Source organism: Malurus melanocephalus, unplaced genomic scaffold (genome assembly GCF_030028575.1).
Source record: "Malurus melanocephalus ecotype Western Australia unplaced genomic scaffold, MMel_1.1 scaffold_32, whole genome shotgun sequence".
NCBI lineage: Eukaryota > Metazoa > Chordata > Aves > Passeriformes > Maluridae > Malurus > Malurus melanocephalus.
In genome coordinates, this window is record NW_026623264.1 from 1,018,347 (window position 1) to 1,032,022 (window position 13,676).

The window sequence follows — 13,676 nt, forward strand, 5'->3', positions numbered from 1 at the left end:
TTTACTGACACAAGCTTGGAAAAGATTCAGTGCCCTAAATTACCACCGAGAGTAAATAATAATTACATTTGCCATGACAGGAGATTCTGGGTAAGTGTCAGCCTAAGGACAGCAGATGGGACTATCTGTTGGGATAGAAGAAGAAGATTTTGCTTGGATAGGGAGAAGCAAAAGAGGACTAAAGGGGTACTCAGGCCCCTGGTGGCATCCGAAGAAGCAAATGCTTTTCCAGCCAGACTTCCATTCAGTTTCTTTCAGTCCTGACCCTTTCCTCTGCCCTGTGTCCGTTGCCCTTTAGTACTCACAGTCTGGGAAATGCCAAGGGACTGTCTAAGTAGAGAGAGGCAATGTGGCTGCTGTGTTAAAGGGTAGTGGAGGAGAGTGGTGGGCACTGAGAGAGAAAGGGGCAAGCCATGAGCATGAAGAACAAGATCTTCCTGTGCCACAGTTGATGAGAAAGTACAGAGAAGAACAGACTGGCAAAAGGGTCAGGAATCTTTCTTCTGACCCACAGCCCTTCAGAAATGCCACATCCAGCAGGCTCTGCAGCTCAATTTTTTTTTTGTTCCCAAAATCTGACTTYGGTTTAAACCTCCTTGAGATGGATCAAGGATGGATGTTCCCCTAAGACCTTTTCCTAGCCCTTCCAAATCTTTACTCTTTCTTTTAAGACCTTTCAACTCCTTGCTGATCAGCTTGAATGCCCTCATCCTCTTTTGCTTTTCTGAAGCTTGAATAATGCCTTCTTGTACAAAGTACCATGCTTTTTTCCTTCCTTCCTCTCCCAAAACCTTCTGCCACTGCTACAACATTGAATTTTGCCTGTCCTTGGGACAACACAATTACAACAAGTCAATACAGCTGAACAACCTGCTGTGCAGTGGGACCCTCAGATGGTACCACTCACTCTGCCCAAACTAGCTCTGCTTGGCAAGACATGAGAACTCACTTTTCTTTATCACTGGACACCCTCAGCAATATCAATACAGGASCTACACCTGCTGCTGGTATTTTTATACATCTTGAGTGATTGTTCTGTCCTGCAAAGTAATCATCATGTCTTCCAGCAACTCACCACCCCACATTAACTCTTCTCTCTGGGCCTTTCTCACTATTGCATTTCAGTTTTCGCTCTATCCTCAATTTTTCATTATTCTCTACAATGATTTTTTTTATTATTTTTTACTTACACGGGATGTGAGACATAGATGTTTTCAGGAGGTGAAGTAGAGGTTTTGGCAGTACAGTGAGAAACTTACGGGCTTTTGGCACCTAGAAAAAGAATGGCAAGTGGTTTGGGTTGGTGGGATAGGCATGTTAACTTTCCTTTTATTTTTTCTTAGAGTAGCTGCATTTTAATTGTTCTCTGTAGGTCATGTTTATTAATATGCCGGCTTATTATGGTTTTATTTGGCTTTCAATCTAGGATATCCCTAGGGCTATCCCTAGGGATGGATATTGGCGTTGAAGTCACTCCCATGGGCAGAACAAGGTGATAACTACATCCAAGAAAATGCTAAGAAAAATTGACTCCGGCAAATATATTCTCCATGCAATGAATTCTGCTTTATAATTTTTTTGGTGACTTAAAACTCCATTATGACTTTAGTACATGCTTACCTTAGGTGTTATGGCTATATCATGATTTATGATCGAGCAGGCCTTGAGTGAGTCTGTCAGCTATTTTGGCTGATTTAGCCTACCTGTTTRTTTGTATGTCCTTACATGAGATGCCAATTTCATTGAGGTTAATTGTCTTAGCAGGTGTAGCTCTCTCAAGTTAATTATAGGCAAGCTAAGGATATTGGCCTCTTTTCTCAGTGAGAACAGAAGAAGTGATACTGAAAGGTCCCTGCTACTATATAAATACTGCTGTAAAGAGGTACAGCTGCTTCTGCAATGTGTCTGCTCCTTCTGCTCCCAAACATTCTCATCATTATGTCTGAGATGTGATCACAAAAGAGTTAAATGAAATGTTTTCCTAAAGTTATGGGATTTGCTGATACTTTGTTTTTATAAAAATATAAGGGCTACAGGGGCTTCGCTTCCTTGATTCTCTAGGAAAAAAAATGAATCTGTATGTTAAACTGTGTGTATTCCCACGCTCTGACCAGAATAACATCATGAACATAGTTGTTTTTTTAGGCAAGTGGTACCTTGACTATGTGCAATATTAGAGAGACGCATGCTCAAAGGGAGAAACAGTAATATTGAACCTTCATAATCAAAGTTTTCCTGATTTTGATAAGTTTAATGTGGGAGTCATTGAAATCTTTCATTCTTTGTTGCAATTTTTTCAGGCTAAAAGTTTTGAGTAGGAGCAAAGATGAGAATTATGTAAGAGGGAGGGACTTAAAGATGACCACTGGTCATCACTTTACTAATAATTAACATTAAAAGCTATGAGACATTCTGGCTTCTAAATTTTTGGCATTTTTTCAATTTTTGTTAAGTATTGGATGGTTTACCTCAAATTTTTTCAGTAATGAAATTGAACTCTGTCCAAAAATGTGAAGTCAGCACAAGTTCTGAGAGCACATTGCTCTCTGAGTTCTCACACTTTTAAAGCCTTATAGGCTCCATATATGCTCCCTCCTTAGCATGTTCCCTTCTGCTGGGGATGGGATCACTTACCTTGTATAGACTGGTTAAATCTGTTGATTTTCCTGCCTTTATTTGCCCCTATTTTCCAGCTGTCTGCTTTGTTGAGCTCTTCCCAGACTCAGCGATCACTTGTTTACTGAGCTGGAGCTGGAACTCTTGGCCAACTGGCAGCTGAGAAGGGAAGAACCACAGCTTCTTCGTGCATTAAATCGTCATATTAGACTCTAGCTTGGAAAAGCTTTTGCCAGCTTTGTTTTCTTTTTCCCTAAGCATGACATGACAAATATACTGGGTTTTCATTTGTTGGATTTTTTTGGTCTTTATTTAATTTTGGAATACTAAATTTAAAAAAAAAAATAATAAAAAAGTCTAGCTATGAAAAATCTAACCATCTCTTCTGCTAGGATAAGACATGTATCTTTTTATTGCAGTGACTTTGGTACTGAATTATTATGCAACCATTAATGAGGGAGTTACCTTAGAAGAAATGGTAAACAAGAAGAATCAGTGTTTTGGGAGGAGGTGTAAGTGAAGAAACATGCTTTTGAGACTGATAATTATTTCAACCATTAATCTTCTTCTGGAGGCAAGTGATAGTGATGACAACAATCTGACAAATTGTAAAGCTCTGTGATGAATTGAGTCAATTATGATCTTTTGTCTGTCTCACCTGCACTCTATCCTCTGCTCTGGTTACCCCTCAGGGGAACTATTTTTACTATTGCARTCCTGAGACAAATTGTAGCTGGGTATAACTTCCATACCATCTGATTCCATTGCAGKGAAGATGGAGCAGGGCAGAAGAGCTTCCCTAAAAAAACTGAAGAAGTCTAGACTCTTCCATCCCACAAGAGCTATGCACAGGCAGATAATGCCGATCCTGGAACTGTGCCCTTAATGCATTTCTAAAGCAGTCCTTTTGTACCTAGCATATGTACGGTTTCATCCTAAGAGAGTACATGTATACAGCCATGCTCATTTCTCCAGAAAATACGAAAATTGTTCTGGGGTACCTGAATTAGTATCTACACTTCTAGGATACAGAATTCTGCATTTTCCTGTATGCAACTTACCAAATTTCTCAATATTTTTTGTGCATTAACCCTATTRTGGTTTTACACAGAATAATCATTGTTGGAATATTTTGTACAAATGAATGGGTTTGAGCAGGCACAGTGAGAAGAAAGCTACCCAGCGGGTGTATGGTTGCATGTCTTAGAAGTTATTTCTTCTTCCTCTGGCCAGGTTTTAGAAGAAACTGTGGATCTTCAGCTATGGCACTCTTWTGTTTGGTAGATGAATTCTCAGACCCCATTGCAGCAATTTAGACAGCTGTAGTGAAGGGGTGCCTGACTGCTAAGTCTTACAGGGCACTGGGCTTTCAGCATGGAGAAAAGGCTTTTAAAAGACCATCTGTTTCTGGAATCTAGGTGACTCCAGSTTAGGAAAAAGCTGAGCAGAGTTTTGCACAGAATATAGTCTGGGATTTAGCACACAAATTTTACATGAGCCTATGTCTGACTTTGGAATGCCCACATATGGAGAAAAATAAAATGAATTGCTGGCTTCGCTAGCGGCTGCTGTATACTCAATGCTTTTGATCAGACTTTTTTTTACTAAGGTTCCTGARCATGGGTTTATGAGCCAACCTCTAAAAATCTTGGCTGAAGTTTTTAACAGGAATTCATCTCTCTTATACTACCCACTGTGAGGCCCAAAAACTGCCAATGGTTAAATTCTTTAAGAAAGAAAGAGCAGCTGTGCCACRCTAAGTCATGGGTATACTAGGCTTGGCACCCTAGTAGTGGAAAATACTGCATGCTTGGGGTAAAGTGTAAGAATAGCACAAGCATAGAATGATATTTGTCCAGGATCCACTCCAAGCGATTCAGGGATTCCCTGTACCAGAAGCTGTATATTTGTATTTAATTGCTGTGAGTAATTATTTTTTTCCATGAACTTGTCCAAACACTTGAAGACATCATATTTATCCCCTCTGCATCCTGAAGCAAGTTGCTCCAAGACTTCACTCTGCTCCACATGAAGAAACATCTTTCTGTGCTTCTTGAAACCTGCTGTTTGCTGGGATCTTTAGAAAGAAACGTTTGTTTGTAATTATTTATCTTTTATTTGCAATCCAGGRTTTTAGAGGCTTTTTAATTATATGTCATTATCAATGAGATATCGTCAAAACTCAACAGGAGCACAAGTAAATTTCAGGCTAGAATTTAACAGAAAACTTTTTGTGGATTTGTAGCCATGTTCTAGAACCTCTTCTGTTCCTATATAAACTCTTCAAAAATGATTGAATCCAGGGTAGACATAAAATGATTCAAGGAAATAAAAATTCATGTTCCATTCATATTGGCAGGAGAAGTGGATTGAGGTTGCTGCAGGAATCATGAAAAATCCCCTTTAATCACTTTTGAGAGCTGAAAATGCCATAACTGAGAATTACATGAGGTTCTTGAGCAGAAGTGCACATGTGTGATTATGTACAAATGTCTACGCTGACACGCAAAACTGCCAAGGCTATCTGTGCTGGAGGAAAGGTGGTGAGTTTAAGTCCAGGCAACTCAGAGTGAAACTCTGCCCTGGCTTAAAAGGTGCTGTTGGCTACCATGGAAACCAATTGGAGCTACTATGTAAGGGACATGTATCTGTGGAAACAAAACAGGAGTGACTATTTCTCAATATCACAATTACCTACAATTAATCTTGCATATTAGGATTGTCTGGAGTTATTTGCATAAAGCATTATTCAGTTGGCTACAAGCCTTATGTGAGTGGGGGCAGCCTGACCTTAGCAAGAGTTCAAGGGTTTGATAGTCAACTTGAGAACCTGTTTTATGATGCATAATTTTAACAGTGTTTCGGGTATGGCTCTTCCAGTTCAGCTTTCTTTTCAGCCTTTAAAACCTAAACTCTTTGCAGATGGCAGTGTGTATAGAAGAGAAGTGGTGGAAAAGTCTGTTATAAGCTGTCACAGCAAACTAAATCTGGCTGTATTCACACAAGTAGCAGTTAAATTATCCCACAACATCAGCAGTAGCTTTTAAGCGAAAACATGATCATGCGTGATGTTTAAGGGCTATTCCTAACCCTGGTTATGGAGAGGAAAATTTGTATTTCAAGTCATTTCAGAGTCTTTGAAGATAAATGTGGGTACATGTGTTTCTGTATAACAAAACACACAATTAGGGGTCCTTTCAAACATGTCATTTTTACAGTATTGTGACTTGGCAGGTATCAGCAGAGGCATCCCCAACTTATACAAGCATCAAAAACCAACAGATCTGGGCCTATGCATCACACAAAAGCTCAGTAAATTGCTTATGTATATTTACACTCAGATATAATACACAGCATTGCRTAAGCATACACACAACACAAAATAAATGCATGTACATAACTGTCATTCGTGTTGGTTAGATGTTGAATCTTGCTTTATTTATCACTTATCTGACCAATATGAAATAGAACATCTGTGAGGTGAGCTGCATTTTAGAAAATAAGTCAGTACACAGGATGATGCAACACAATTTGGGGGGCTTTTTGATGTGCCACATCTCTGATCGCTGTAGATTTTTAATGCCGTTTGTATACAATACTGGTAAGAAGTACAGCTAAGAAAATGCAAATGAGCTYAACAAAGTCTCGAGGGGTTTTTGAGTATGTAAGGTTATCCAGCCTGTTTACAGACCACAGTCTGCTCGAGTGAAACAAAATCAAACCAAACCCTTGCCCTGAAGATATAATTGGCAACATTAAGAATCTTACAATACCCCAGGGACAGTAGTTGCGTATCTACTTCACCACATATTATTGTTGAAAATATTATTCAGCTGTTTATTTATCTGAAATTAGCAGATTAGGGAGTAGTGTTTTACTGGATACCAAACATCTGTGATAGMAGTTTCAGAGTAATAGGCTGAAACAGACACTGTATCATCACTTTGGGGAAGAATTTAGGCAAATACAATTGTTATTACAGTTTCTTCTTTTTCCTTTCTTTTCCAGGTCAGCTCTGCTAACAGCTATCTGGGCTCAGACCCCAGCTCTTGAATCTCACATTTTATTAGGTATTCATTTTGCCACTAGTCTTTCAGAAACAGCCTTGTGTAAGGTATTAAAGAACAAGTAAGCCAAATCARCATCTCAAGACTCTCATATGGCTTTCATATAGCTGGGCTGAGTGTGTCTTTTCACGATTGCAAACCTTTCTTCAAGTTGGATGTTAACACTTTCAGAGTAACTTTTAATGCCAAAACAACGTCCTGCCCTTTCAGTTCAAAGAAAACACAACATCTGTCATAATGTGAAATGTAAATTTAATGCAAGTGTCAAGTCAGGCACTTGGTAATGAGGTAAAAACCCTTGAGATTTTAAGTCTCTCTTCCACGCTATCCTATTACAGGGAGGGGAAAGGAAAGAGCCGTTTCTTTGGCACTTAGCAGCTTTTCTGTGTCCCTTATCTATCCTTCCAGGACATCTTCTGCAAATTAGTGGATTTTTCCTGGCAATGTCTCTGAGAGGGAGGAAGGTGTTATAATGTTTGCTTTGTGACCGAAGGAAACTGAGTCACAGACTAGCCAAAGTCCAGACCCACCGCGGCACTGCCCGGAGCCCCCAGCCCCAACTGGGGCGGAGACGGGACCCCAGGGAAGGGCAGCGATCCTGAATCTGCGGCTGCATCCCGCAGGACACTCCGGGGCGGCGCGGCGGTGGCGGAAGCGGGTGGGAAGGGGGGAAGCAACAGGCTGGTGGCAGCTTCCCGGCCCAGGGGCGGCAGCCGGGGGCGCGGAGCGGGACGCGGAGCGGGCGCGGGGCTGGCAGAACAACGCCGCGGGCGCGGAGCGAGCGCTGCAGYAATTGCTGCAGCAGCCACAGGCGGGCGAGCAGCGTGTGCCGCTGGGCCACCGAGCCGCTGGGCACGCCGGGGAGCACAGGCGGCTACCCCGCGTCCCGGCAAGCGAGGGCTTGAGGCAAGGACTCGCAGATGTCTCTGTGCAGAAGCAGAAATATTTGCCCTTCGGATATTTCCTCTTCTCCCCGCCTCGTCYCCTCCGGTTTTCCTCTAGCCTGTCTCCGCCGTTCTCCCAGGAAGGCTGGAAGCAGCCACTGTGTAACCGCGGCACGGTAAGGAGTTGGGATTTCGGGATGCAGATGTCACATTGCCRTGCAAACGACTCCCGCAGTATCACTTCATCAGGATTTCGAAACTGCATCTTTTATCTCTTTTAGAAAAGCGTATCTCGGAGGAGATTGCTCTCAATAGACCCGCCATAAAAACATTTTTGTGTTGCTCTTATGCTTCTGTGCATCCCACTGCGTAGGGGTCCCTGTGGTCCCTAGGGAATACAAGGAGTTGTGAGAAGTTACACAACTGGCCACCAGACTAATCCACTCCCTCTACCTACCCGCGAGTACCTCCCCCTTCTGCTCTTTTTTCAATAGCAGCCCTTTCTCAAAATCTCAGGTTACTTTGCTAAAGAGTTCTCAGCCTTATAGTTTCTGCCCTTGTCTCTGCCTCCAGCTCCTTAAGAGCCACCCAACCCCAGCGATTGGATTGGGCAGCCCGTCTTGACACACCACTGTGCTGAGTGCTTGAGGACGTGTTTCAACAGATGGTTGGGGTTAGTGTGTGTCATCACACTCGAGTGGGGATTAGGGGAGAGAGGCAGCCTTGCTGGAGCTGTGTGGTCTTCCCCAAGAGTGAGCTGCAAGCAAAAGAAGAAATACCTAGCTTTGGTGGAGAAGCGGGAGGAATCGTTTCCAGCAGCTCAGAGGGAAAAATAAAACCCCACACTTTGTTCAGGTAAAGTAAAAGGCACCTCATGCCTCTCTCTCTCTCTCGCTCTCGCTCTCTCACACTCGTTTTTTCCTTCACGGTTTTCAGAGGAATGCTAGCACAGCACACTTGTCAAAGCCAGTTGCTGCTGCTTTATCAATGCTGCTATTGTACGGCTGACAGATAACAGCGAGCACAGCCTGATGCCTGGCTGTCTTCATAGAGCTAACACTCTTAACGCCGCTAAGGTCACGCTTTTGGAGGTGTAGATTGGAAAATCTCCCCTGGAGCGGTGTATCCCAGCCCTGCGGGTGCCTCCTCTGCTCCCCCCGCAGGCACCGCGCTCCGCTCGGCACACACGTGTGTGCCCGGAACGGCGCGGGGGAAGCGGCAGCCAGGCACGGGTGGGTGCTGTGTCTGCGGGTACAAACGCCTCCGTGTTCCACCAGACCCGTGGAAACTGCGCTGTCGGGCGGGAGAAGGAACCGCGGCAGAGTATTTCCTAGGTTTAGAGGAGGATGCTTCAGCAGTGTGCAGCCTGTCTGGGGCTCAGCTGGGAGGCTAACCAGACTGTTTTGAAAGGGCGTTTGAGATGACTGTAAAGTTTGAAGACTCCTTTATAGAGACCTGCCGGGGCTCCTGATGATCGTCATCGAGGTGGTTTGGCTTACACATGGGCATAAAGTTAAGAGAAAATCAGGAAAGTAGGGAAAGGCAGGGTACAATGTAGTACCGCTCTTGCAGCTGCAGCAGAGCAGATGGATGTAATTCATTTGCAGATCTGTTTGTGAAAGTTTTACAAGTCATTGAAAACTAAGTAGCATCACTATAATGGATCATTAAAGACTCGCTATATTTATAGATTCTAAACTAGCGATCTGAAGTGTTAATTAGAAGTAGGCAAAAATTTATGTTTAGGAAGGAAGAGGGGCAGAAATGTAATTAGAAATTAGTTGTGGAAGTACTCTGCTATCATTTTCATTTAATTCCGCTATTAAGTTCATTGATATCTGGAGCGTGGGAAGCCCAGCAAATTAACTAAGTAAAAAATGTTATCACTAATTACAGTATGTTAGCTTATCAGAGAAGATGTTTTCATTGTTTTATTCTAAATTATCTAGATGGAGTAATTAGAGGATGGATTAATTTGCCCTTTTTTTTTGGGGGGGGGTGTTTTAGTTAAAAATTTACTTTATCTATATATATATATATATGTATATATGGTGTCTTCCTGTGCAGAGTAACAAAATTGTTTGTTTCTTTTGCACTATAACAGATCTTCACACTAGCTCTCACTACCTCTGGTGCTTATGAATTATTGGCCTCCTACTTGTGAAAGAAATCTAACACTGTCCTCACCACTTACAGGTGAGATATTCTATATATAATACTGTAAGTAACATGTTCTGAAATAAGATCTGGTTAGTAGGCTCAGCAAGGGGATTTATAGCTAGTGCTTTGTGATTTTGGTATTCAGCTGTGTAACGATGCCCATAAACCCATGTTTCATGTTGCACATATATTTTTGCCTCAAACCAACTTTTTTGTAACTTTTTTTTTTCCTTGAACAGACTATTTGGCTCCTTTACAGGTTGTTCTCAGCTTGTATTTTCAATCACACTCTTTAGCATGAATGTGTCCTCAGAAGTCATCCACAGCAATTTGAAACAGAGAATTAGCTAAATCCCAAAAATCATGCACAACCAGACCAAGATTTATGTGTATAAATTTGACCATTTTGGTTTTTTCTCTCAGCCTACACTTTCTCATTGTAAAAAGTGATGGAAACTTTTACAAGCTTAAAATGAAAAACAAAACCAAAGGGAAACCTCATTATAACTCCACATTAAAGTCTAGTATATTTGATTTTTTCTCTTTCTCCCAGTGTKTTCTGTCAGAAGCTCAATACACCAGCTTGAGCACACAGAGGTTTAGSCTTCCAGCAAAGCTAAGGTGCAGCATTGTGAGTTGCAGAGCCTGCTGCTGTCACTGCCTAACTGAAACCTGTCCCTCTTTGTGGGTATCATTGGATCATAGATCAGATGATCTGTAAGAAACAATATTTTTTCAAGAAACTGCACAGCTAATTACATATGCCCAGCTTGTTATTGTTTTACGAGGCGGGGRAAAAACCAAACTAGTTTCTCTAGCACTGCCAGAAAATCTTGCTGAGAAACTAGGAACAGCAAATCATGTTTTTCCTTCCTTTATAATGATGGGGCTGTTTAAAAGACAATGCCCACGGGGCAGTCCAGCTTCTTGTCAAAATGTAATCTACTGTTCCAGATGGTAAACATTCAAAGACATATTTATGGTGACTTCTRCATACCTTCCTTTGACATTGCCTTTTTTTTTCCCCGAGAGCACTTGTGCTGGGTACACACATGAAGTTCCCATTAGCATCCTAGCAGCTGTAAAAGTGTTCAGAGCTCACAAAGATGTTCCTCACAGTGAGATAAAAATAATCTCAGGAAAAGATCTGAGGCARTACAAGCTCCATGATATGCTCAAGGTAAAAAATTCCAGAGGTACAAAAAAATCCATAAACTGCTGCATGAAAGCTGTAACACATTTTTGTTGCGGCTAATTCATCTTTGCTTGATACGGAATGCTGAACATACCAGGCATGTCTGTACTATCAACTCTGTTTGTGATGTGAGGCAACCTGCACTGCACAAAAGCTGGTGTGTTTCTTTTTCCCCCAGCTAGTGAAGATTAGGTGGGATACTCACTGTCTTCATAGACTTTTCAAAGTGTCACCCTGGGTTTTTTTTCCCTCTCACTGCTCTGAGCAGTTAGGTAGAGCACAAGAAAATGTTTTCCAGCCAAAATGTGTTCTGCCCTGAATTGTCTTAATTATGTGTCAGTTTATTGCTTGTCAGGGGCTTCCTCTTCTTAGCACTTTGTAATCGAGGTGGGTGAGCTTGTTACATCACAATATGCAACTTCAGTTTCTGCTTCTTGGCATGTCTCCTTGGCCTTTCATTGATTTTTGTCTCTGTTTCAGTGGAAAAGAATTAATTATGATTGGTGTAATTTACATTGAAAAAGAAATCCTTGGTGAATTTCCAAATGGCATGTAAATACACCTTCAAAAAGTAGGCTAAATTAGAGGTTGTTAGGAAAAAATTGCATGTAGAAATCCAGAAGTATCCTAGAAGTTGCAAGTAACAGCGTGAAAATTGTTGTAACAGCTCTTATTCCAGTGAGGAACTGATAAAAACAGTTTATTTAAAATGTTGTAATGCTGGGTACAGTGTTCCTAAATGTGGGAGCCTTTATAAAATCCACATTCAGTGGATGTAAGACAGCTATGGAAAAAAAAAATTGAAATATTTGCAAATTCTGTTCTGGCTAGAACACTTTATTGCAGACTATTTTGACAGTTTGCAGGTTTTTTATCTAGCTTTGTTTAACTTACATTCTGCACTTGATATTTTATATATATATGACCAAATGTTCATKCAGGATCAGGAGTTTGAGCCTTGTGTAATGTCAGGGCCCATTCTCACACTGATGAGACTGGACACTTGTTGSAGATGTCATGGGAGTCATGGGTTCCATGATTTCCTTAGCTTTAGAAAGAGCTTTGGGGGATTTGTGTTTGAGTGGGAAGGCAGACTGATGCGTTAACAATTGAGAAAGCTCCTTTCTGAGCGCCTTGAGAGCTGCAGTGTTCAACAGAGAACGAGGGTCCCGTGACAACTCTGCGGTGACACAGAAAGAATCCAATTAGTGGCCACTCCTGCTGTTGATACTAGATCTCTCCTAAAACATTTCCACCATTACCACCCTCATTGTAATCCCATCCACGACACTGATAATGGGATCAAGAGTGTCTTTTCAGAATTCCTGTTTAAATTTTAACTGCTGTCTTTGGAGATTTTGAGGATATTAAATCAGAAAGCACTGAATAGCACAGCTCACAAGAGAGTTTTGTGACACCGTGTCACCCAGCAGTTGTCTTTCTCATACTAGAATTTCCTAACACTTCCACCACAGGTAGAGCTGCTGTGAGGAGCTGCAGATGAAGTAGGGGGGCTGTGTGTACATAGCAAATAATCAGTTGAGTTTGGCTGTCCCTGTACCGCAGTTACTTTAGACCTTGTCCCTCAGCAGTTGCTCTTGTGGAAAGCAGCAGCCAAAGGGAGTGGGAGGGGACACAGTCCCCTGTGCTGTGCCCTAGCAGTGGCAGCTAGTGAGCCTGCTTCTCCCTTTAACAAGCCTGAAGTCATAACTCTGCCTTTCCAGCTGGATCAGCAGTGTAGCATTCCCTCCTGCCCCCCTCGGATTTTTTTTGTCTTTCACTTTTCTTGCTCCAGCGCTAATTCATCATTTCCATATGATCAGAGTGCAGTAACTCCATTGTTGTTCTTACCAAGGGCAAGTTCAATACTGTCATGTGCTTGGAGAGGATGCTGTAAAGTGGAAAAGCTCAAAGCTCTAAGCAGTGTCACCTCAGAATGCAGCACAGTAATTAATAAATGAATTGCCAAACCAGACACTTTTTTGCTGACTTATTTTAACGTATTTCAGTCATGTCAGTAGACTGCTTTTGAGAGCCTCTATGAGATCTATGTTTAGAATTGCTTGTTCATACTTAAGTTTTAACTGATGAGAATAATTCTATTTTAATTTTAGGTATCTTAGGACTTTTATTTTCTGAGAAAACTAATACTTGTTTCATCTTATGCTTTATGCACATAGCAGATTTGTTATCAGTGATTTTCCCAGAATTTTAGTTCCCACTTTCAGGATCTGCTGAAATGGTTGGTAAGCCTTTGTTATTGTGTGTGCTTTATTAATCCAGGAGCTCTAAACCTTGCCAGTCATAACCACACTGAAATCTTTTTTGTAATAGTTGACCTTTACACCCAAGATTTTATCATGATTTTCTTTTTTTTTTTCATTAAATTTCTTCCACAGCAAAAATTAACTAACAATTAATCTTGCATTTTAGTATTTATAGGTGCCTGCAAAGTTGGTAGTATTGCTGGAATATGTGCAGGAAGATTTCTAGATGTGGTACTGTGCTGTAGAATTCAAGACTGAAGATCAGTGCTAGATTATCTATAAAATACCTCATGGAGTTTCTATATGAAAGCAAAAAAAGAAAGTCAGTGATGTTATATTTTTTTAAAATGGTCTCCTGGTTTGAATGCAATTACTGCACTGTGTGTTGCCATTTCTCTGTGATGTGACTCTAACCCATCTTAGCAAGGAGAGGAGCTGCTTGACAGCAGCTGTATTTTTGTGGTGCTTCACAGGAGGTGAACTCTGT

General features: G+C 41.5%; 1 protein-coding gene across 5 annotated transcripts in view; it reads left to right on the plus strand.

Annotated features, from left to right (window-relative positions):
• The first annotated feature begins 7,484 nt into the window (after nt 1-7,484).
• The window catches only part of SULF1 (sulfatase 1), a 120,982-nt gene continuing 114,790 nt past the window's right edge, over nt 7,485-13,676 (plus strand). For 4 of the 5 annotated variants that reach the window (XM_057363914.1, XM_057363913.1, XM_057363915.1 and 1 more), the window contains exons 1-2: nt 8,085-8,422; nt 9,672-9,763. The gene's annotated coding sequence lies outside the window, so the exon portion shown is untranslated. Of the gene's footprint in view, nt 7,744-8,084; nt 8,423-9,671; nt 9,764-13,676 lie in introns of those variants that run through there. The other variant, XM_057363912.1, reaches the window with a different exon arrangement.